Genomic DNA, 24,841 nt, shown 5'->3' with positions numbered 1-24,841 from the left:
CCCAGAAAGCACTTCTGAGAGAAGCAGCTCTGGCTTTAGAACCTGAGGAGGGTGCCTGGGGCTACAGGCAGGGTTTCACAGCTGCCCTGCTGGCACCCTGTGGTCACCAGACCCTTCTTTCTCCCCAGCTCCGGGCCCACCTTGGAGGAGGCTCTCTTGGGGGAAAGGGTCGAGGTGCAGGATGAGAAAACCTGCAGAACCTGCAGCCGGAGGACAGACTAGCACAACCTGGAGGCCATCCTGGGCTGCCAGGAAAGACCTGGCTTTGTGAGAACCAGTGTCACAGAGGCTGGGCAGGAAGCCCCAAGGGCCTGAAAGCGGGCGGGACTGAGACTCATGTCCCCACCCACCTGGGAGCCAGAAGGGGCCTGCTAGGTCCCCAGATCCTGGTGGTGTCACCTCTCTGAGCCTCAGCCAACAAGAAACAGGGAAGGGGACACACGCTGACCACCAGTTCCAGGAATAAACACCCACTCCTGCCAGCCCAACCACACTAGGACCGGTCCATGGGTCACAGCCTTGGCATGGGCTCAGCTCCCCACTCCCACCACATGGCCAGTGGCCTGAGTCCTTCCTACCTCTGTGACCAGCTCCACTCTCTCACGTGTCCACCCATCAATCATTCATTCACTCCAACATTGCACCTGATGGAAAAGGAAGAGCCACCTTTACCAGTCCTGGAGCTGGCACTCCTCTGCGTCCCCCTCCTGACCCATCAGGCAGCTCCCATCCAGTCCAGACCAAGCCTGCCCTGGACCACCAGGCTGTTTCTCCTGCCTCACCGTGACTGTTGACGGCAGAATTCACAGGATGGCACACAGGTCTGATAAGCACACGCCAGGCACACAGGAGGCCGACGTCAGCAGCCTCACAGACAGCGGGAAATAAGGATATGACCACGGCTTGCACAAACATTGTTTTTCCCAGAAAAAGAAAATATCAGGGAGGCAGAGCTCCCAGGCTTTCTGCTGATAAATGCCTCTAGCATGTCCAAGCCATGTCACATTTTGACAGGAAAATGAAGTCGTTTTTGGAAGGAAGACAACAGGAATGGTCCCCAGAGGCACCTAAGGTATTACTGATGCTTAAATATGGGGCCAGTGGTGACCAGAATGAAGCAACCGTCCTAAGAAGCAGAAGGTCGGCTGAGGTGGGAGTGCAGATTGCACAAGGCCATTAGAATGTGAGAAGTGCCAATCTTCAGCCACCTCATGCTGGCCTGGTGATCTCTGGGCAAGAATGACAAGCCCTGCCTGCTCTGGGGCAGGCTTCCAGAAGCAGGGCAACACCTTCGTACTATACACCTTGAGCAAGCTCACACACCTCACCGAGGGCCTGCCCTGGCTTATAAAACACAGGCCGCCACAGGGCCCATGCACTGGAGAACACTGACCAGTGCGATGGCTGATGTCACAGGTCAACGTGGCTGGGCCGCAGTACCCAGATATCTGGCCAATCATTATTCTTGATACTTCTGTGGAGGTATTATTTTTTAATGAGATCAACATTTAAAGCAGAGGCTTTGAGTAAAGCAAATGACCCTCTGTAATGAGGGTGGGCCTTGTCCAATCAGTTGACAGCATGAATAGCACAGGCTTCTCACCCAAGGAGAAGAGCAGAAAGTTCTGCCTCCAGACAGCCTTCCAACAAGCTGCAGCTCTTCTCTGGCTCTCCAGCCTGCTGTATATTTTAGACTTGTGGCATCTCCACAATAGGGTGAGGTAATTCCTTGTAATGCCTACACATGCACACACACACACACACACACACACACACACGCGCGTACATACCCGTTAGTTTCATTTCTCTGGAGGACCCTGACTGACACAATCAGGGACATGGCAAAGGTATCATGCCAGGCTCCAGAGATGCCCCCAACCCCCACTTCGGAGCAGAACCTAACTGTGGAAGGAAGCTCCCATGACCACATGGGACCCACAAAAGTCATGCCTGTGAAGGGTCTGGGCACATACACAGTATCTAGCTGGGATACTGGGCTGACCTGTCCAGGGATAGGAAAGCCAACATATCTGACCCTAGACAAACACACCACACACCTCTGTACTGCCATGTCAAATTCTCCCCAGGCCATTCCACTTTAGACAAGCTGGAGGCATGCAGGAGAGTGGGGTGAGTTTTATCTTTTGGCTAAAAATACAACTAAGACTTCCGTAAAATAAGTTCCGTAAGCCTCCTAATGATAAGACTCCTAAATCCAAGAAACTCTCCCAGAATGCAGACCTCCAGCATGCTGTGCACTGCTATTCTGGGACCTATGGGCACACATGTACAGGCAGGCACTCACAAACACATGCGTACATGCACAAGGTACATGCACGTACACACACACATGCACACAAATGCCCACACACATTCACACACATACACCCCCCACACACACACGGCCCACTACAAACACTGCCAATTTCTTTTTCTGGGCTCCACCATTCACAGGGGCCATCACATATCCTGCTAACCAATGCCTTGACAGGAGTAATGTACATCAAAGAAAACCGTCAAGGGTGTGGCCGACGGGAGAGACCTCCACTGAAGGCTCCAGGGACACACGGCACACACAAGGGCACACGTGGCTTCGCAGCACACTGCAGGACATACACATCTATGACACAGTGGTGAGCGAATAAAACAAGGTGCATACGTCTGCGTGGCATGACCGCGGCTTTGGGGAAACAGCCCCTCTATGGATGTGCGTGTGTACTTACGCATGCACGCGTGTGTATGCATCTGAAAATCGCGGAGGAAAAAACTCAGAAAGGCAGGTTGTTAAGGGCGTTTACCCAGCACAATGAAAGCTTTCACTCTTTGCTTTCTGTCTTCGTTTTCTGAGCACTAAAAATGCCATTAAAAGAATGGAAAAGTTAGTCAGCACATCTTACTTCCCGTTCACACTAAATATCCAACAAGCATTCTTGTAGAAACAACTCCTTAAAAGCAAAGGTCCCACTGACAGAGAGAAAAACTTGCATAAAAAAGATAGAAGGCACCTTTCCTGTTTCCCCTCTGAGTCAACACGAAGTTATTTTACAAAGCAGAGAGTTTCCACTGTACTCTTATTTCTATAGCTTCCCACAAAGGCAAAAAGCAGCCGTGGTTTCCATTTTCCTGCTGATAAAGCCCTGCTGAAATATATCCTAGAGAAGGTGAAAGCCTGCCAGCCCCGCCTCCGCCCACCAGGGCCACCAGCCCAGCCCGCACAGTATTTCAATTGCCTTCTTGTGCGCTGTAACAGGTTGAAGAGATGCGATCTTGTTTGCAAAAAGGGTCTTTCTAGATGTCAGTAAGAATCTCAGGATGAGATCTCCCTGGGTTATCTGAGTGGGCCCTAAATCCAGGGACAAGCGTCCTTATAGATACACTCAGAGGGAAAGACAGACGCAGACACCATGTGATGTTGGAGCAGAGACTGGAGCAATGTGTCACAAGCCAAGGGACACAGGGCCCACACCAGAGGGAAGAGGCAGGACGGAGGCCCCCCTAGCACCTCAGAGGAGACCTGAATTTTTACTTCCGACCTCCAGAACTGGGAGAATAAATGTCTGTTGTTGGAAACCACCTAGTGTGTGGTACTTCTTATGGCAGCTACAAGAGATTCATCCCTGTGTCCCCTGTGCTCCTCTGAAAAGGGATTGTTTCCTTCATGGTTCATTTACAGGGGAAGCAAGAAAGCCCCCAATACACAGACTATGAAAATGCGTGGGATGAGCTGAAATGAATCATCCTCACTGCACCCTTGTTAGGGGTCTTCCCCTTGTTCACACTCCACTCTCCCACCCAAAACCTGAGTCCTAGGCTCCCTCATCCCCCACTCCACCCCAAGGCCCTTCCTTCCCCATCCTTGGGCAGCCACCGCTTTTGTTCCTGTCACTGCTGCTGTGTTGCATGCTACCCTGAACTCAGCAGCCTGCAACATGTTACTACATTCCTAATTCTGTGGGTGAGGAGCCTCAGCGGGTCCCAGCCTCAGTCAGCTCATCTCTGCTCCAATGTCCAAGGACACCAAAGCTGACACACCTAATTACCAAGGGCTACAGTCCTTGGAAGGCCTGTCCCCTCACTTATCAGGGTCCTGAGTGGAGGGGACTGAACACCAGGGCTGCCCACTGGAGTTCCCATGGCTGCCCGTGGAGCTTGGGCTTCCTCACAGCATGGCTACCACAGGGCCAGCTCCTTCCTTGGCATCACAGGGCTCCCAGAGCCAGCATCCTGGTGAACAACGGGGAAGCCACATTGGTGGTCACTCAGCCTCACACCCACCACATTCCACCAATCAAGGCAGTCAGGCGGTAACCCAGATCCACGGCAAGGGGACAGACACCCTGCATCTCAGTGACAGCAATGGCGAGATTTGCCACCATGTTTTAAAAACAACTACAGCTTTTTGCCCAGCTCAGCCACCAGCTGTTTCCGATTTGCTCTGAGTTCTAACTCAGTGTTTGTGACTTCAACACTTCAGCCCCGTCCTCGTTGGACAGCCTCACCCTCGAGATCCCCTCAAAGCCCCTGTATCCTCTATTGGTACATCCACACACCCTTCTCCTGCTAAAAGTAACACATCCTGTCCGTTCTCTTCCAACCCCCAACCTCTCACTGCCATCCCAGAACCTGGGACACACTAGGCAGGCACTGCACGCTCTCTGAGGCGTAGACGGCAGCAGATTCAGTGGACCCTGTGCAGCCAGAGACAGAAACTGTGAAGCTGAGAAACGCCATGTTAGGAATGACAGGGACGTGCTCACCTGGCCTGGGTGAGCAGGTGGCGGTGGGGCGGGATGCACAGAGGGCACAGCTGGAGAGACCCCCGAGGGTCCAGCGAGGGAGGCGAGGCCTATCAGCAAGCAGCAGGAGCTGGTTCAGGGGCTCCTTCTCAGAGGAGAGGGTTCAGAGCGGGGCTGGAAACAGGATGCCACATGGGAAGTCTGAGACAAAATTAAACCACAGGTGCCAGCACGGAGACAAGACCTGCCCCAGGAAGTGGAGCCATAAGAACTGGAGGGCCCCTGGTGTCCTGAAAGGAGAATAAAAAGCTAAAACACAGCCTGTGCGCAAGGACATTCAAAGTCTCCTTCCTAACAGCCTCAAACTGGAAGCCGAGCGGGCAGCACAGACATCCGTGGCAAACATAAATGTGCCTAAATTGTGGCAGACACACACCAGAATATGAGGTGGCAAGACAAGAGAAGAAGACCCTGGGTGAGCTCAAGCCAAATGTCACAGATGGATACTGAGTGACACACACGAGGATGTGCTGCAGAATCCAAGGCACACAGAGTCAAGCCAGCCAAGATTAACCTGCGCTGTGATCAGCTGGGGAGTGGTGAGCAGGAGGGCCCAGGGCCCCTGTGCTCTGCTCCTCTTCCCGGGCATCGCACGGCTGGCTCCATTTGTGAAGATTCAAGGGCCGCACACTGAAGCTAGGTATGCTTCACAGTAAATTCTGCAAATATCTCACTGCAGAAGGAAGGAGGAGATGGAAAGATGAAAACAGCAAACCGGGCGAGAAGGCTTTGCCGCTGCTGCTTCCTATCAATGACCTTCGCTTGACTCCAAGAGGGGAAAGGAGGCAGGGAGAGTGGTCACCGCCCAGACGGGTAAGGGGATCCACTGCAAAGCAGGGGCCATGGGGCCGACCCAGCTGCTCCAAGAAGAAAGCAGCGAAGCCATTTGAGGATCAACCAGCTCACACCAGTCACAGCACTTGCAATGCCCACCATCCACTGGCTGGCTGTGTCCTGCTGCCCTCCTGGGACACATCCTCAGAGAAGGTGCACCAGCAAGGCCAGCAAGCAGGCCACACCTGGGTCACTCTGATGACCACGAGGCCACAGTCTCAGATCACGGAATCTGCTCTTCATATCAGCTCTGATCAGACAGGCACTTGGAAGGGTCACAACGCAAAGAACAGCACGGGCCACACTTGTTAGGATTTACACAGGCGTCAGCCACAGCTCTGATCCTCAGCGAAGCCTCGCAGACCCCGCAGCGGAAGGCCCCGCAAAGCTCAGGATAACTGCACTGTAGCAAATGTCTCCTGTGCAGCAGAAGCCGTGCTCTGCCTCCTCCAGCAGCAAGGAGAGGGCCCCCAGCCTAGCAGTTTGGGGAGGGTGACACCAGCAGCCACGGACTCCCGGCCTGACACAATTCATGAATAAGGCTGTGCTTGGCTAAGTGTTTTTCCGTCTTTAGTAACTACAACACAAGTGCTGGAAAAGGCTTCAGAGTAGTCCTGACACAAAACGTCTCCGTGGAAGTCTCCAGATGACACCACCACTTACTTAGAGAATGCCACTGCGGCCTGAGCATGGTCTCCTCACTGAGAAAAGAGAAAGGGGAGAGAGTGTGTCTGGGTTCTCAGGGCTCCTTCAATTCCACCACGAGACGTCTGTGCTAAGCCATCTATCCCTTCTGCAGCCCTAAATGTGCTAATTATTAAATGACACTCTCTTCCAGTTGAAATAAAACCTGTACCCACTGCTGGAGTCACAGAGCGGTTACTTGTAAATAAATGGAGTCTGTATCTCCCCAAAGGCTTGTTTCCAGGTCCTGCAGCGACTGGTGTCTATTTTAAAAATCGTCTTCTCACCACCTCTCTGGTCTTGCCAAGCTGGCAGAAGCCAAGGCCTGCTCCAACACTGCTCTTGTGGAAGGAACTGGAACATGAGGATGGCAGGTCCTGCACGGAGAGACCTCAGCCCCACAGAACATCCAGGACGCAGCCGCTGCTTACAGGCGAGACCAAGGGAGCTGGGTGGCTTCACAGGATTCCACATTTGAAACCCAAGCCACTGCCCTCAGCATTCAAAGACAAGCCAGATATCCAATTCCGCCTGCTCAAGAGCTTTGCTTTGACCCAGTTTTCCTGCCCTGTTGTTCTCAGGCTTGCAGTCCAACACCAGCCCTAAGGCTGTAAGGCATGCCCAGCCCCAGAAATGTGGGGATTAGCCTCACTGAGAGGAAAATCAAGCGGTACAGGAGTACACGGTCAAAGTCAGCCAACGTGAGAAATAAGATAATAATACATAGTGTACACATATTGACTTCATACTAAAATTTTCACACTTCCATACAGCCAGATGTCACATGGGGGTCAGTATTTCTCAATCTGGGGGTTGCAAACACAGTTTTTCAACAAATACAATCAAATAAAAATAGCAGGGGGTGTCATAGATAGTTAAGGGTGGCTGTTGTGAGCAAAACTTTTAGTGGCATGTGTGTATCTGTGTGCGCGTATGTGTGTGCGTGTGTTTGTGCGTGTGCTGCCTCACAATATAAAACACTGTGGGTCACTGTCAGTGTCTGAAGCCAGCCAGGCATGAGACACCCACACAGCCAGGCTTCCTGACAGTCAGGAAGCTTTTGTATTGTAATAAAAAATGTTTTAGCAATATGGTCCATGCACTGAAACCTCTCTGAGGCTTGGTTTCAAACATGACACTGAATTCCACGTGCATCTCAGTTCAAACATAGGCAAGAAGGGCTATTACAGGAGTAATCTCATTTAATAGTCCCACAGTCCCCCAACAACCACTGAGGGACAACCCCAGTAAGGAAGGGGGTAGGCCCCACTGAGGCCACGCACAAGGTGGCAGGCACAGAAGGACTTCCAGGCTCCCCCAGGAACTGGAGCCTTGAAGAGAACGCTGCGGTCACCCCGCCCTGCAGGCCCACCCGCAGCTGCACTGTGTCTGGGAGAGGCAAGCAAGGGGCCAGCTGGCTTCACTGCCTGCGTGCCCTTTAGGAGCGGAGCAAGCTGCAAAACACCCACCTGTTCTGGGAACAGAGCACACACGACCAGTCTAGGAAAAGTGTGCAAGGCTCTCAAGACTCCATTGCATATGGGGTGCGTGTGTGCTGTATGTGCTGCGGCACGTGCAGCATATGGCTGTGTGGTATTATGTGTGGGGGTTGATATGTGGTGTGTGTGGTATGCATGCGTACAGTGTGTGTTGTGTGTGTTTTTGTGTGTGTGTGTGTGGCATGGTATGTGTATGTACCATGTGGTGGGTGTATGTAGTGTGTGTGGTGTGTATGGACTGGGTGTGTGGGGTGGGGAGGTATGCGTATGGTGTGTGTACACATGGGGGGTATGTGTGTAATATTTGGTATGGGGTGTTCATGGTGTGATGTGTGGTGTATGTATGCAGTGTATATGTAGTGTGTGTGTGGTGTGGTGTGTGTAGGTAGTGTGGTGTGTGTGTGTGGTATGTGACATGGTGTATGGATGGATGTGTTGTATGTTTTGTGTGTGTGGTGTGGCAGGTATGTGTGAAGTGTGTGGTATGGGGGGTATGTGGTATGGTGTGTGGATGTATTGTGTGTGGTGGGTGTGTGTGTAATGTGTGTATACTGGGTGTGTGTGGTGTGGGGGGTATGTGTGTAGTGTGTGGAATGGGGTGTGTGGTGTGATACGTATGTGTGTGTTGTTTGGTGTGTGTGTACTGGGTGTGTGGTGGGGGGATATGTGTGTAGTATGTTGTGTGCATGTGTGTGTGTTCTAGAGCTACATTTTTCAACCTTTTCCTTTGTATTTCTCCTTTGTGATTTCCATAACAAGTATTGTTGCAGAAAATCAGAAAATGCAGACAAGCAACAAGGAGAAAACAGAAGGCACGTCATCAACTAAACATCTGAGTCGCATTTCCGACAGTCTAGTGTTTTCTAGGCAGTTACAAGTCCTTGCCGTGCATGTTGGTTCACGAACTGTTCTTAGGACATGATGTATTAGGCTGACTTTTCATCCCATTAGGCATATTTTACACTAGATTTTTAAAGAGTGACCAATGTGACTATGGCACCTCCTGCCTATTTCACTGCAGTAGCTGCCCAGGTTATATCTGGATTTTCTATCTATAAACATTGAGAAGTACCTTTTTCAATAAATGCTTCTTAACATTCATGATTCTTTAAACAAACTAAATGTCTAGTTCATTCAGACTCCAATGGCCAAAGTGTACACACTCCTTAGTCTTTAAAACACTAACCAGGCCAGGCGCAGTGGCTCACGTCTGTAATCCTAGCACTTTGGGAGGCCAAGACGGGTGGATCACCTGAGGTCGGGAGTTCGAGACCAGCCTGACCAACATGGAGAAACCCCGTCTATACTAAAAATACAAAATTAGCCAGGCATGGCGTCACACGCCTGTAGTCTCAGCTACTCAGGAGGCTGAGGCAGGAGAATCACTTGAACCTGGGAGGGAGAGGTTGCAGTGAGGCGAGATCACATCATTGCACTCCAACCTGGGCAACAACAGCGAAACTCCGTCTCCAAAAAAAAAAAAAAAAAACCACTAACCAACTGCCACCTCCTGGTGCTTGCATTAGATGCTGGACCTCAGTACAGAGCACCGAATCACAACTCCTGGCTTCACCACTTCTTGGCTGAGCAGCTTCAAGAATAACATTCTTATTCTCTCTGTTCTCACCTATAAATGAGAAGGAAGAACTGACCCACTCTTACAGGACTGTGGTCGGAATTCCATGAGATGGACAGAAAACGTTTGGCATATCATTTATAACAAGGTCACCATGAACATCATCTAGCATTCTTGTCCCATAACTTCTTGCCTTTCTCTCCAATCTTTGTCTTTCCAATTCATCACTCTGAAATGCCAGAGTTACTCCTGAGACACAGATCTGATCGCTTTATTTACTGCTCAAATACCTGCACAATTATTCTGAGTGAAAGAAGCCAGACTCAAAGGCTATAAACTGTATAATTCCTTCTATATGAAATTCTGGAAAAGCCTACAGGGATGGAAAACAGGTCAGTGGTTGCTAGGTCCGGGGAAAGGAAACTGACTACAAAGGGGCACAAGAGAGAATTTTTGGAGTTATGAAAAATTTCCATACCTTGATTTGGTAATGGTTGCATTAACCAAAACTCACAGAATGGTACATTTAACAGGAAAGATTTCACTGTATATAAAATTATAGCTCAATAAATCACACAAATAACCAGAACTGACTCAAACAGAAACAGAAAATCTTCATAGTCCTATGTTAAGGAATTGAACTCATAATTAAAAGCCTCTCCATAAAGAAAACCCCAGACAGGCTGGGCACAGTGGCTCACACCTGCAAGCCCAACACTTTGGAAGGCCAAAGCAGGAAGATGGCTTGAGGTCAGGAGTTTGAGGCCAGCCTGGGAATCATAGTGAGACCCTGTCTCTGCTGAAATTCAGAAAAATTAGCCAGGCATAGTGGTGCATGCTTGTAGTCCCAGCTAATCTGGAGGTAGAGGCAGGAGAATTGCTTGAGCCCAGGAAGTCCAGGCTGCAGTGAGCCATGATTGAGTTATGATCGTACCACTGCACTCCAGCCTGGACAACATAGTAAGACTTGTCTCCAGAAAGAGGTGAGGGGAAGGGAGGGGACAGGCCAAGCCCAATCCTACAAAGACTATTCAAAAATAGTAAGAGGAACCACTTCCCAAATCATTGTGTGGGGCAAACTTTACTTTGATACCAAAATCAAAGATAGTACCAGAAAAGACAATGATATCCCTCATGATATAGCCACAAATATCCTTAATAAAATTGTGCAAATCAAATCCAGCAATATACAAAAAGGATACATCATGACCAAGTGGGATTTGTGCCAGAAATGCAAGAATAATTTAACATTCAAAAGTTAACCAGTGTAATTCACCATATTTACAAACAACAAATGAAAAACCACATGATCATCTCAACAGATACAGAAAAAGTATATGTGGAAATTCAACACCTACTCATGATAAAAGCTCTCAACAGATTAAAAAACTTCCACCGCCTGGTAAAAGGCCCTTCATATCTTTACCTAACATCATACTTAACAACAACAACAACAAAAAAAAAACTTGAAATTCTCCCTTCCTAAGATTGGAAACAGGCAAGAATGTCCACTTTTTACCACTTCTATTGATCACTGTGCTGAAGGTCCTAGAAGTGAAAGAAAAGAAGAAAAAGAAGTAAAAGGCATTCTAACTGGAAAGAAAGAAACTTGTCTTTATTCATAATCACCAGAATTATCTATATGAAAGATCTTGAGGGACTACAAAAAACGCTACTTAAATAGCTACTTAGTAAAGTTCACAGGATAAACAAAAATAGAAAGAAATCAATTATATTTCTATGTATCGCAATTAACTGAAAAATAAAAATTTTAAAATCCACGTATAATAATACGAAATACCTATGAGTAAATCTAATAAAACATGTGTGAGACTTGTACACTCAAAACTATAAAACACTGCTAATAGAAATTAAGGAAGATGAAAATAGAGGGAGATTCCATGCTCACTGGTCAAGAGACCAAATATTGTTACAACGTTTTTTCCCAAATTGATCTAAGGAGTTAATACAATTCTAGCCAAAATCCAAGCAGGTTTGCTGTAGAAACTGACAAACTGATCTTAAGTATGTAAGAAAATGCAAGGGATCTAGAACCGACTCTGCAATTTTGAAAATGAAGTAAAATTGTCACACTACCTGACTTCAGGAGTTACTACAGAGACAGTGTGGTACTGGGACCGATGAGGAACAAGCCATAATGGAACAGAACAGAATCCAGAAACAAAGGCACACAGATATGGTCAATTACTTTACAAACATGGTACCAACATAATTCACTGGGGAAAGAATAGGCTTGTTGTTGTTTTTATTTTAAAACAAATAGTGTGAGAACAATTGGATGTCCACATGTAAAACAAGGAACCTCACTCCTTAGCTCTTTCCATTAAAAATTAACTCTAAATGAATCATAGATCTTTGGTGTTTTTGTTTTGTGTGTGTGTGCGTGTGTGTGTGGTTTTTTTTTTTTTTTTTTTTTGAGATGGAGTCTCACTCTGTCGCCCAGGCTGGAGTGCAGTGGTGCGATCGTGGCTCACTGCAAGCTCTGCCTCCCGGGTTCATGCCATTCTCCTGCCTCAGCCTCCCGAGTAGCTGGGACTACAGGCACCCACCACCACGCCCAGCTAATTTTTTGTGTTTTTTGTATTTTTAGTAGAGACGGGGTTTCACCGTGTTAGCCAGAACGGTCTCAATCTCCTGACCTCGTGATCCGCCTGCCTCGGCCTCCCAAAGTGCTGGAATTACAGGCGTGAGCCAACGCGCCTGGCCAGGTCTTTTTTTTTTTTTTTTTTTTTTTGAGAATAGTCTTGCTCTGTCACTCAGGCTGGAGTCCGGTGGCGTGATCTCGGCTCACTGCAAACTCTGCCTCCCAGGTTCAAGTAATTCTACTGCCTCAGGCTCCCGAGTAGCTGGGATTACAGATGTGCACCACAACACCGGCTAATTTTTGTATTTTTTAGTAGAGACGGGGTTTCACCATGTTGGCCAGGCTGGTATCAAACTCCTGACCTCAGGTGATCCACTCGCCTTGGCCTCCCAAAGTGTTGGGATTACAGGCATGAGCCACCACATCCAACAGAAATGGATCTCAGATCTAAACATACAAGTTACAATTACCACATTTTTGGAAGAGAACATAGAAAGTCTTTATCACCATGGGTTAGACAAAGATTTCTTAAATAGGGCACAAAAAGCACAAACCATTATAACAACTTAAAACCAAAAAGTCTGCCCATTGAAACATATAACTAATAAAAAGGCAAACCACAGATTGAGAGAAAATATTTGTAATACAAGTATCTGACAAAGGGTTTGAGTCGAGAATATGTAAAGAACACTTACAACTCACATACAAGAAGACAACCAATTAAAAAGTGATCAAAGGATCTGAACAGACACTTCACAAAAGTGTATATAAATATACACAAATAGCTAATAAGCACATGAAAAGATGCTCAACTAAAACTGCATGGATACAGCACTACCACATTTCCACTAGAATAGCTACAATTAAAAAGACTGACAACAGCAAGTGTTGGCACGGATGTAAACCAACTGCAACCCTCATACGTTAGCAGTGGGAACGTAAAATGATACAACTGCTTTGGAAAGCAGTTCGCCAGATTTTCAATCAAGTTAAACATCTACTTACCATGAAACCCTGTAATTCCACCTATGGGTAATTACGCAGGAGAAATAAAAACATATGTCCACGCTAAGATTTGCCCACGAATGCTCACAGCATTTCTTATACCATCTTTTATTGTGGTAAAATACTCGTAAGATAAAATTTACCATTGTAAAGCGTATAATCCAGTGGCATTTAGTACATTCGCAATGTTACGCAACCATCACCACTATCTAGTTCCAGGACCTCAAAAGGAACCCCAATGCATATTAAGTGTCCACTTCCTATTTCCCCACCTCCCAGCCCCTGGCAATCACTAATGTGTTTTCCGTCTGGAAGGATCTGCCCATTCTGAACATTTCATATCAATGGAATAATACAATATGCAGCTACTAATCTGTGCCTGGCTACCTTCACTTAGAATAATCTTTTTGAGGTTAATTCACATTGTAGCATGTACCAGTGCTTCATTCCTTTTTATGGCTGAATCATGGGCCATGTATGAATATACCACATTTAGCTTACCCATTCATCCACTGCTGGACATCCGGGTTTCCATCCTTTGGTTACTGGAATAGTGCCACTATGAACAGCCACATATAAGTTTTTGTGTGAGTCCCTGCTTCCCATTCCTTTAGGTACATACCTAGGAGTGGGAGTGCTAGGTCATACGGTAATTCTGTATTTAGCTTTTTGAGGAATCTCCGAACTTTTTTCCAAAACAGCTACACTATTTTACATTTCTATCCGGAGTGTATGAGGGTTGTAATTTCTCCATAACTTCACCTACGCTTGTTATTTCACTACCCACTTTTTTTTTTTTTTTTAATTAAAGCTAGCAGGGTGTGAGGTGTTATCTCACTGTGGCTTTAATTCACATTTCCCTAACAACTAATGATGTTAAGCACCTTCTCACATGTTTATTGGCCGTTTGTATATATCACCTGTGCTGACATATTCACCCATGTTTTAACTGGCTGTCTTTGTTGTTGAGTTGTAGCTCCCAGCACTTTGATTCACAATAACCCAGAAGAGGAAACAATTCAAATGTCCACCAACTATTCAGCAATAAAAAGATATGAAGTGCTGGTATGCACAGCAACATGTAAGAATCTCAAAAACATTATGCAGAGTGAAAGGAGCTAGACACAAAGAGTATGCAGATGGTCCCCCATTTACAATGGTTTCATTGATGATTTTTCGACTTTACAATGGTGTGAAAGACATTCGAATCCAGTAGAAATGGTACTGCGAGTATCCACACAACCATTCCGCTTTTCACTGTCAGTGCAGCATTCAATAGATTATATTCAACACTTTATTATAAAAAAGGCTTTGTGTTAGATGACTCTGCCCCACTGTACGCTAACAGAAGTGCTCTGTGCACGTTGAAAGTGGGCTAGCCTAAGGTACGCTATTGGGTGGGTCAGGTGTATCAAACACATTTTTGACTTAGGATATCTTCAACTTAATGATGGGTTTATGATTAGGATGTAATCCCATCACAAGTCTAGGAGCAACTGTCAAATATATGCTCCCACTTTGAAAGTACTGAAGAAATAAATCCAATCTATAATAATCTAATCTATGCAGATCTGTAATTGCTGGGAAGAGGGGGTTGAGTGAAAAGAGGCAACAGGGAAATTTAGAGGGATGCTTAGGGCCACAGGGTCTCTGTGGCAACTGCTCACCTCTGCTGCAATAGCAAAAAAGCAGCCACAGACGATTCTGAAATAAATTGGCCCAGCGCCCTTGACCTGCAGGCCTAAGCTTACCAAATCCTGGTCTATATCCTGATTACGGTGTCAGTCACGTTGCCAAATACATGTGTCAAAACTCAGTTAACTGTGCATTTGAAGTGAACATGTTTTGTCATAATTCATGTTAATAAAACTGAGTAAGACAACATTGTCTCTAGTAGGACTCCATGTGGAAAGCACCCCGAGTCTAAGGTGCATCCAACCTGGGGACCACTACTTTCTCCCCGTGGGCCTGTCCCACCCACTCCCAAGTGCGGGCCTTTGTCTTAGGGCAGCAGTTCAAAAGCCTCTGGGGAGCCTGTTAAAACAGACGGCTGAGGCTGGCCACTGAGGCTCACACCTATAATCCCAGCACTTTGGGAGACCGAGGGGGGTGGATCACCTAAGCTCAGGAGATCGAGACCATCCTGGCCAACATAGTGAAACGCCGTCTCTACTAAAATACAAAAAAGCTAGCCGGGGTGGTGGTGTATGCCTGTAGTCCCAGCTACTCAGTAGGCTAAGGCAGGGGAATGGCTTGAACCCAGGAGGCAGAGGTTGCAGTGAGCCGAGATCACACCATTGCACTCCAGCCTGGGCGACAGAGCAAGACTCTGTCTCAAAAAAAACAAAACACAACAACAACAACAAAAACAGATGGCCGGTCCCACCCCACAGTTCCAGACGCAAGGGAGACTCTGCACTTCCCAGGAGTGCAATGCTGCTAGTGCAGGGACTACTCTCAGAGAAGCACTCTCCCATTCCTCCAGCGTTCAGTCCACGTGGAACTGAGAGTCCGTGTTGCGGGCAAAATGCAGGTCATCCCTGCCGGGCCTGGAGACAATGCCAGCACTCACTAAGGTGATGAGGAAAATGCTCACAGTCCACCAGTGACGGGACAGCCGCTTGCATCTGTGGGCTCCGGGCCAAGAGGAGGCACGACACACACCAAGAGTCAACAGCAGCTCGTGGAGACCCTCCACCGACGGGGCGGCCCCAGCCAGCCTCTGTCCCTCCTGCCCACCTCACAGCTTCTTCCTGCTCTGCTCCATCCTTCCCTTCAGGATGCAAACCTTCCAAGCGGGCCTCCCTCAGCCCTATCTGCCCATGATCCCTCTCTACTTCCCCACTCCCCTTCACAGCAGCAAAATTCTTGAAAAAGCTAAGGGCCCTGCTGTCCCAAATTCCCCTCCTTCCTTCTCTCCAGAAACTCACCCCATATTTCAGCCCATCATCCCAGACCATGTGGATAAACCCCAGGTTGTCCTTGGTTCTCACCTTCATGGCCTCCAGTCACCCTCCCTCTCTCGCAAGCTGCATGTGGCCTCCAGGACACCCTCGGACCCCTCTGGTTTTCCCCTACCTTGCTGGCCACACTTTCTTGGTTTCCTGTCCCAGGCTCCGTCCTTGGACCTCTTCTCCATCTACCTTGACTCCCTAGTGGTCTCATCCAAACTCCCTTCCAAAATGTCATCTCTATAGCTATAATATACTGCCAAGATTAGGGTCCCAGTTCAGAGCACTCCCCCAAACTCCAGACCCCTTCCTCCACCTTCCTCCTTCCCACCTCCACTGCGACACTTTAGTAGGGCTCTCACCTGTACTTTCTTGAGAGCCACATCATCCCTCTGAATCCTCACAACTGCTCCCCTGCAGACCTGAGCCTCAGAGCGATGGCAACTCTACCCTTCCAACACCACATCCAAGACTCTTGGGTCATCCTGGACCCCTCTCTTGCTGCAACAGCCCTCATGGGATCCATCACAGTCCTACTGGCTCCGTCTTCGCAGAACACCTGGAATCAGCCTGCCTCCCACCTGAGGAGGCTGCCCAAGCTCCTGCAAGGCCCGCCCCGCACCACCCTCCTGCCATGGCTCATGTGTGCCTAAGTGTCCCCTCACCACTCCTCACCTCCCCTACATCTAGGGCTCAGCAGGGCACAGGGGCCACCTGATTTTAAATCACAACCACCCTCTCAACAAACCACTGGCCCCTCAAGCGGCTGGACCTGGAACTATCTATCTCCCCTCTCGTTAGCCCCCCATCTCCCTCCACTTGACCATATCCCCCGGCACCCCCAGCCATCACTAACATTCAATACATGTTTTCTGGGGAAGCAGTGAAACTTCATCACAAGGACAAGTGCAAGAGTTGGGAGGGGCCCTGAAAGGTAAGCAGTTCCTTCACGTCGAGAACCCAAGACACAGGAGCATCACCCACCAGGGCCCAAAGGTGCCAGCACTGTGACCCGCCCAGATGGCTCAGCTCCTTGTGGGTCCTCAGAAGGAGGGGGCTCTACAGGATAAGAGTGATCCAGATGGGGGAAAAGAATGCGCATCCACCCACTGGGTGGTTCTATGCAGGCGTGAAGGCAGGCGGCTCCTGGCAGCACAACAATGAATGTGTGCCAAGACCCTCAGCCCTCAAAGATGGCCCAGGGCTCAGAGCCCCGCCACAGCCCTGCTGCAGCACCCGGCTGTGCCCTCACAGCACATGGGACACACCAGTCAGGAGCAACAACAAACAAAAGTTCCCAAACTCACAGTGAGAACCGAGTGGGCCAACTGCAGGCCTAACGGGAAACTTTCTGTCCTTCCAAACAAAATCAAAACACACATACAAATCACAGGGCCCAGCAAACACCCAAATTCTACATCAAGGCAAATTAGGTTCTGGCTGCTCAAGCAACTCTAATTTATTCTCGCAACAGATCAGGAAAACACAAAAACTGTTACAATTCTAAGCAACTTCTACTTTTTACTTTGTAGACTTCCATGCAGCTTGCACCACTTACGTTTCTGCTATAGCTTTAGGTTACTTAACATATTCTCTACTAAATAGAAAGAGAAAACAAAGGCACCGCGGAAAATGCTGGAACAAGCCCCAGGTCCAGGTTAGCCAACCGGCAATGAGGATCCCCCGGTGCAGGGTCCAGACCTGACTCGGCCTTCATTTCTGCACTGAGTGTACGGACGACCCTTCTGCGGCTGGACTGTACTATCATTTAATTGTCAGGGTCTTCATCTTGTCTCCCCTAATGCTAAGAGTAGCGTATTGATTTCTATCTTTCACAGTCCACAAAGCACATATTCAGAGGGTCAGTAACTATTGATGTATTGATTGCCTCACGGAAGCCAATGCATCTGTTATTAAGATGTGTAGAAACATGAACGTCCACAAATCAAATTCTATTTAAAATGCCAGAGGAAAGTATATGACCTAATGAAGACCACTTTTTAAAAATTCATTTTGTAATTATAAAAATAATTCTTTGTAACAGAAACAAACCATACATAAGTACAAAAAGAAGACAAAGTACAGGTTCCCTCTTCCTCTTCCCTCTCCTCCCCCCACACACACTCACTCACATTCACACACACCCCACCCTTTGCTAACTGTGAAGTGCTGCTTTCACTCGGGGCTGTGTCCCTAGAGCCTGGGGCAGCGCCTGGCACCAGGTCCACACACACACCATAATGATCTGCTGAATGCCAGGTGTGTGTCCTTCCAGATGGGCTTCCGTGCTGAGTGCCTGCACTTGTGCATGGAGAGGGTCCATTGTCTATACCCTCCACTAAGGAGTGATGTTTCTACTTAATATATTGGCACATCTTTTAAAGTAAACCTTTGAATGATGCCATCATGAAGTAAAGAATCCAATGGCATGTTTTACAGGGAGGAACTGGAGATCTCCGATTATTATTAACTTTTTATGATGGAGAATTTTCAAAGTGCACGGAAGTAGCCAGAACAGAACAAAGAACCCAGGCACTCTCATCCAGACCCCAAACGGTCCACTCAGACCATCTCGCCCCTCCTCATCCCCTCTGCTTCCCCACCTCACACTAATCTGAGGCAGATCCCAAACATCATTTCATCTATGAACACCCAGTATCTATCGCTAAAGGATGAAGATTATTCTAACATAACCACAATGCAGTGATTAAGGAATTCCTTAAAATCATCATTCACTCCAGAAATGTCCATGAGACACATCAATAGCCTAATTTTCAAAGGAGTGATTCTTGGATCAAATGCTGATCCAAGTGACAGCTCTGGATCAGGCTTTGATCAAAGCCAGAAATCCTGGGATGCCACTTAGATGTGACCCAGGGCAGGGATACAGTCATTGCTTTCATGGGCAGCATCTGAAACTTCTGGACCAAATAACAGGACCCTGCCTACCCCCAACTGAGGCTTGCACAGGTGCTGTGGGAAGGTGGCTGTGAGGTTCTACACCTTCAGACTGTTGTTGATGCCCCAGGGGTAGCAGCAAGGCAGTAGGAAGCTGGGCCCCCTGCTGCGAAACCCCCAGGTAAAGGCAAATTCGCTCAGGGAGGGTCACAGAAGCTGGAAAGTGAGCCACAAGCAGCAAAGCAATTTGCTTATCCTAAGGATCGCCTTAATTAGCGTGCGGAAAACACCACCCAGCTTCCAGGGAAGGCCCTGGCACACCCTCTCCACCTGACTGAATCAGCAGCTATCTCCTCCTAATAAATCTCTGCTTTCCCATGTCATCTCCCAATAGCAAAGTCCCCAGCAAACCTCTCCCTGTCGTGTGCAGGGGAGCCTGCTCCTCCCCTGCTCTACAAGCTCACCTCTTGAGTGACACCCTGAGACTTCCAGGACAGCCCTGGATGCTGGATGGCAATGGTGATGGGGATGGGGATGCAATGGGCAGGGCTGAGGAGCTGCACCTGCCAAGCCCAGGGCGGACCCTGGCCCAGGGAAGAGAGGACCCATCCCAGGTGCCTCTGCCACCTCCCTTCTCACCTTCCAGTTTTCTTCCTGGAATTGTCCAAGTTCAAAGAAGAAATAACTGCCCTGGTTGGGAACAGCAGGCAGCAGCCTTTCTCTCAGCAACCAAGCTCAACAGTCAGCCCATGGCACGTTTATTACTGTATTTCCACATGGCAAGTTTCACCCCCATGGGTCCTAGCTCCAACCCCGGAGCTCTGGCTCCAGGGGGTCAGGAGGAGAATCTGCAACCAACCTCCTGGACCCGCCCATCCCTCTCTCCCCACGAGAAATGGAGCCAAGAGAGGCAGAAGCCTGAACAGGCTCAATCCAGAAGCACAGAAGACAGAGAAAATCATTGATCTTTGCAATGCATTATTGATTTTGCTGTTGTGCTGGCAGCAGTGGACGTTCCCTCCCTCCTCAGTCAAAGCCAGCCATTAGCCTGCAATCCCAAGCTTTGGCCTAGACACACCCGCTTGGTGTGGGGAAAGTGGCTCTAGATAACATCTGCCTCCAGTGGTCCACATGGAAAGGACTGTCCACAAGTGGATGATGTCACCAAGGACATCTCCCTGGCCCCACACCCACTGGACAGCTAGTGCAACATGGTCGCTGGTCTTGCACTCCAAACCTCAGCCCAGGACCCCCGGCACTCAGAGAGGGGTCTGTGCAAGGCTGCATTTTCAGCAGACTCTGGGTGTGCTTGTCAGGAGGTGGGCCCCCTCCCATGGAGTCCCTCCCTTGTGCTGTGCTGCCAGACCCTGGGCTAGCATGGCAGCTGGGGCTCGGCTTCCCCACAGTGGCCTTTGCCTCTCTGCACTTTGAAATACAGCCACTGAGTTCCTCCGTCTACCAACTCCTAAGCAGCCCACCCTCCTGGGACCCCAGGGCTGCTCCTAGCACCAGTGATGTGTTTTTATTTCTTTGTTTGAGTTGCTGAGTGTACCCCATACACTTTTCTCAGTCTGAAGGTCTGGCCTTCTGGGGGGGCAGTCTATACCCATAGAAACAGGCCAGCGCATCCCTCATCCTCCCACCCCAGCCTCCCTGGAGGGTATGCTGAGCCCGCCTGCTTTCTTCTTCTGGCTGACGACTACCAAGACATGATATACACAGACACCAACTGTCAAAATGACAATCAGGGCATTATCATCTCTACCAGAATCCTGCCCCTGCACGGGCCAGAGCTGCCTGTTTCTGGGACACAGTAAACATTACCAAATAACCTCGCCTGGGCAGCCAGCAGGCAGGCCCCAGGCCTTGGACACATATGAGGTGACAGGCCACTAGTGTCACTTCACCCCCAGGAAAGGAAACTTCCGTTCAGTGGCGCCTGGTGGATTTGAAAAGACTCAGAGCAGCAGGGTGAGATGCTTGGCCCCAGGCCCCACGTCCAGCTTGGCCTTCGGGGGCCTGGCCACCCACCAGCCTGGGATGTGCTCAACACAGAGTGAGGTTTTCAAAACAAAAGCAAAGCAACTTCATGTGGCAAACGTTCCGGAAAGCAGGACACAGCCCTCAATACCAGGCCTCTTTTGACGCAAACTGCCCACCTACAGACTCCCATTCACCCACCCCCGCACCTATCCCCCAAAATACGAAGCCAGATAAATAAAGAGGACAACCACGAGCTCAATTCTCCTTTACATGTTTTTACTGGCATAACCCCAGTAGAGCCAGCCCCTTGCAGCTCACCAGGCGGCTGCAACAGGTGCAGCCCAAGCTAAGGCTTGTGGTTCTCCTGGGTTGTTCTACAATAATGCAACCAAAACCCTAAAGGAAACCGAGGCCTGCACCTGCAGCACTCACTGCCAAGGCGGCGACCTGACCACTGCGGCCCAACCTGCCCCACCTGTCTGAGTGCGCGGCGCCGGGGCCGGCGCACAGGGGCCGCGGCCTCCGCAACCAAAATAGAAGCCCGCGGGGGCCCGGCCGGAGCCCGGGCTGGCCGGAGCGAGGCCTGACCTGGCGGGGCCAGACCCGGCGGGCCGGGGCGCGACCGGGCCTGGCCGAGCGCGCCGCCCCCTCCCTGGCCCGGGTCTGCAGCGCGCCCCCGCTCCCCCGCGCCCAGGGAGCCACCTGCGCGCAGGGACTGGGGAGCCTACCGGGAAGGGGAGAAGGCCGGGGAGGGATCGGGGAGGGATCGCAGAGGGGTTCAGGGGGTCGGAGGGGTTCAGGGAGGGGTCCGGGTAGGTGTCTCCGGAAGGCGTCCCGGGAGGGGCCCCGGGGGGATCCAGGAAGGAGTCCAGGGGTCCAGGGGATCCCAGAAGGGGGCTCCTGCAGGGGTTCGAGGAGAGCCCCGAGGGTCCGGGGAGGAGCCTAGGGGTGTGGAGCAGGGGCTCCGCGGAGGGTCCAGGCCGCCCCCAGCGCACCTGCCCAGCCTCGCGCGCCCTCCCTCCCGCGCCAGCCCAGCCGCTTACCTGGAGCGCGCCTCCTGCCCTCGGCGGCTCCCAGCCGGGCGAGTTCGGGCGCCAGGAATGGCGGCGGCGGCGGCGGCGGGAGGCGGCCGGGCCTGGGAGGGGGCGGCGGGGAGGCCCGGCGGCGGCGGCGGCTGGGATGCTGCGGCGCGCGAGGGCGCGGAGGCCGGCGCGGGGACGGAGGGCGCGGGGCGGGCGCGGAGGCCCCTCCTCTGCTCCCCCTCCCTTCCCGCCTCCTCCCCTTTCCCTTCCCCTCCCCCTTCCTCTCTTCCCTCCCCTGGCCCCGCCCCTTTCTTCCTCCTCCCTCCTCCTCGCCCCGTTCACCTCCCTCCTTCCCCTCCCCCAACCTCTCTTTTCCTCCCTTCTCTTTTTCCTCGTCTTTCTTCACCTTCGTAACACGCTTCCACCTCTCTCTCCTTCTTCCCACTTTTGCTTCCCACTCCTTCCTCCTCACCTCCCATCGCTCTTGCTTCCCCGCCAGGCCCAGAGGGTTATCCCTCAGCCCTGTCTTGGTCTGTGCTGAGTCAAGCACCCGTTCCCAGAACCAAGAGGTGCCCTGTCACCCTCTTCCTCACCAGCTGTTAATAGACAGGCTTGCCCCTTCTGGTGTCCTGGATGAACCCCACCCTTTCCAGGCCTCCCCCAAATCCCCCAGGTTTTTTTCACCCCTAGACCCTGAGCCAGCTCTTCTGAGAACCTGACCTGCAGTGTGGGTGTGGCACGTGGCACCCAGAACACTTGGCTGCTGACTTTGGGCAAGAATATTTCACACCAGACTGCTCCCATTCCCCAGGAGGAGGGGCTGGCACCACCTGGAGTCTTGGTTTCCCTGAACTCCCATGCTAGCCTTTTGCTAAACGTTCGTTTTCCACGCTAGATGGCAAATGGTCCTCCTGTGAGGTTGCTGGTGAGGCATGTTTGTGACTAACCCATGGGTTTGGGGATCTGGGGTCCCTCAGAAATGGTGCTCCTCCATCCAGACCTCCTCCCTCTGCCCCCAGGAGAGGTGACAGGGCTCGCACAGTGACTGGCCAGGCCAGGAGGCCTATTGAGGAAAACACAGTCCTTAGAAGGGGACTCAGTTCCTGATGGAACCGGCTAGGATGTCCCCTAAATGTGAGGGCTTGGGGAGCCCCTCTCCAGGCCAGGTGATACCTCCCTGGACTACAGACTGCTGTTGAGGGGCAGGGGTCCTGAAGCTGTTTTCCTGCTGAGCACTGCTCTGAGAGCCAGAGTTTACAAATGAAGCCAGTCCCAGGCCCAACAGTCACAGAGTTAAAGGCCCAACAGTCACAGAGTTCCCTTCAGGGGCCTCCTGTGGTTCCTGTGGTTCAGTGCCGGAGCTCTAACAACAGGGCTTGGGCCCAGCAAAGACTAAGATGGCAAAGCTGGTGTCAAGCAGGGTGGGGTGCAGAATGCACCCCCTCCTCCCTCTACTGCGTGGCAGCCACCACCCTCCTGCTGAAGAGTCGGGGCCTGGAATCTGATAGACTCCCTTGACTCACAGCTCTGCAGTTTCCACGGTAACCTCAGGCCTCAGCCCTCTGTACCCCGCAACGGTCAGTGTGGTCATCCTGGAGGGTTTGGGGAGCACGGAGAGAGAATGGCAGGTAAAGCCCACTGCACTGTGTGCTCAGGTTCAGTGCTGGTGACTATTACAGGAAAAAACTGGAGAAGAAGTCTTTTCCAAGCTCTTTTCCAATTGTATGGGTCCACGAATCCATGTTCCACATCCCATTTGGATGGAAACATAACGGAAATGGATTAGGACAGAACTGGTTTAACAGCATTCTATGCCCAAGGAGGGATGCACACTTAGGATCTACACATGCAAGCATTGCACAGATCAGGGGGTGGGGGACTCTGTTTTGTTCCTCACTAGTCAGACACCCCTAGAATACCGTGCCCTTGCTTGGTGTCTAAGGCAGCCAGCAGTATCCCGTAGGGGGGCAGTTGACACACTGGGAGTCTTCAGCCTAGAAAATCAATGTGTGGAGCACAAGACAGCAGAACCCCACTATTTGCAAAACTGTCCAGGGAAGAAAGATTACTCTGTGGTGTGATGAAGGGCAGAATGAGGACAGATGGGTGGAAATTAGATGAGAAAGTGGATTTCTGCCCATTGTGGGCCCTTTCTGACAGACCTCACTGCGGAGGAGCAGGCTGCCCCCACAGGAGCGTGCCCTTCAGGGCCAGCGTCTAGACAGGCCTGGGGCCACCTTGGGAACACACTGCAGGGAGGGGACTGGCAGCAGAGGGGTGTGCTTCTCAGCAACTGCTGAATCCTCTCCTGGTTTTTAGACCCACATGCTCAGAATCTGATAGAGGGTAGCCCAGGGCAAAGAAGAGACTTTGCATGGCTGTCCTGGGACCCACATTTCTGGCATCATGACCTTCCAGAATCCTGTCCTCTCTAGCCTGTGTCCTAATGCATACAGAAGGACGTGAGAGAATTCAATAAAAACTCCGAAAAGTTTTCTACAATGCCCAGGCGGCAAAAGCAAGGGCTTCTTTGCACAGTGCTTATATAAAATTGCCCTCAAACATGTTTATTGCATTCATGAAGGAGACAGGACTCTTGGTTGTAAGTGACAGAACTTCAGCTTGTACTATTGGCTCACCTGCATCCAAAAATGCTCCGGGTGCCATTAGAACCGGGACTTGGAGGCCATTATGAGGTCTTCCCTCCTCTCTGACCCTCTTCCCTGTTCCCTTCTGTAAGCATGATTGCCCATGTCTCCCAAAGTGACCACGCTTGCCATTTTATTCTTGTTTTACACTTTGTAAAACAAACATAGACATAAAAGGAGCAGGCCGGGCGTGGTGGCTCACGCCTGTAATCCCAGCACTTTGGGAGGCTGAGGCAGGAGGATCACCTGAGGTCGGGAGTTCGAGACCAGCCTCGCCAACATGGCAAAACCCCGTTTCTACTAAAAATACAAAAATTAGCTGGGCGTGGTGGCACACACC

General features: G+C 50.4%; 1 protein-coding gene across 7 annotated transcripts in view; it reads right to left on the bottom strand.

Moving 5' to 3' along the window:
* Nucleotides 1-22,041, bottom strand: part of SEMA4D (semaphorin 4D) — a 138,948-nt gene extending 116,907 nt beyond the window's left edge. For 2 of the 7 annotated variants that reach the window (XM_033236862.1, XM_033236863.1), the window contains exons 1-2: nt 21,875-22,039; nt 579-644 (exon numbers count right to left, since the gene is read on the bottom strand). The gene's annotated coding sequence lies outside the window, so the exon portion shown is untranslated. Of the gene's footprint in view, nt 1-578; nt 645-21,874 lie in introns of all 7 variants that reach the window. The other 5 variants (XM_033236856.1, XM_033236860.1, XM_033236857.1 and 2 more) reach the window with 3 other exon arrangements.
* Nucleotides 22,042-24,841: the final 2,800 nt, after the last annotated feature.

Source organism: Trachypithecus francoisi, unplaced genomic scaffold (genome assembly GCF_009764315.1).
Source record: "Trachypithecus francoisi isolate TF-2019V2 unplaced genomic scaffold, Tfra_2.0 Lachesis_group16, whole genome shotgun sequence".
Classification (NCBI taxonomy): domain Eukaryota; kingdom Metazoa; phylum Chordata; class Mammalia; order Primates; family Cercopithecidae; genus Trachypithecus; species Trachypithecus francoisi.
Note: the sequence above shows the minus strand (reverse complement) of the source record. Positions and strands in the feature narration are given on the sequence as shown.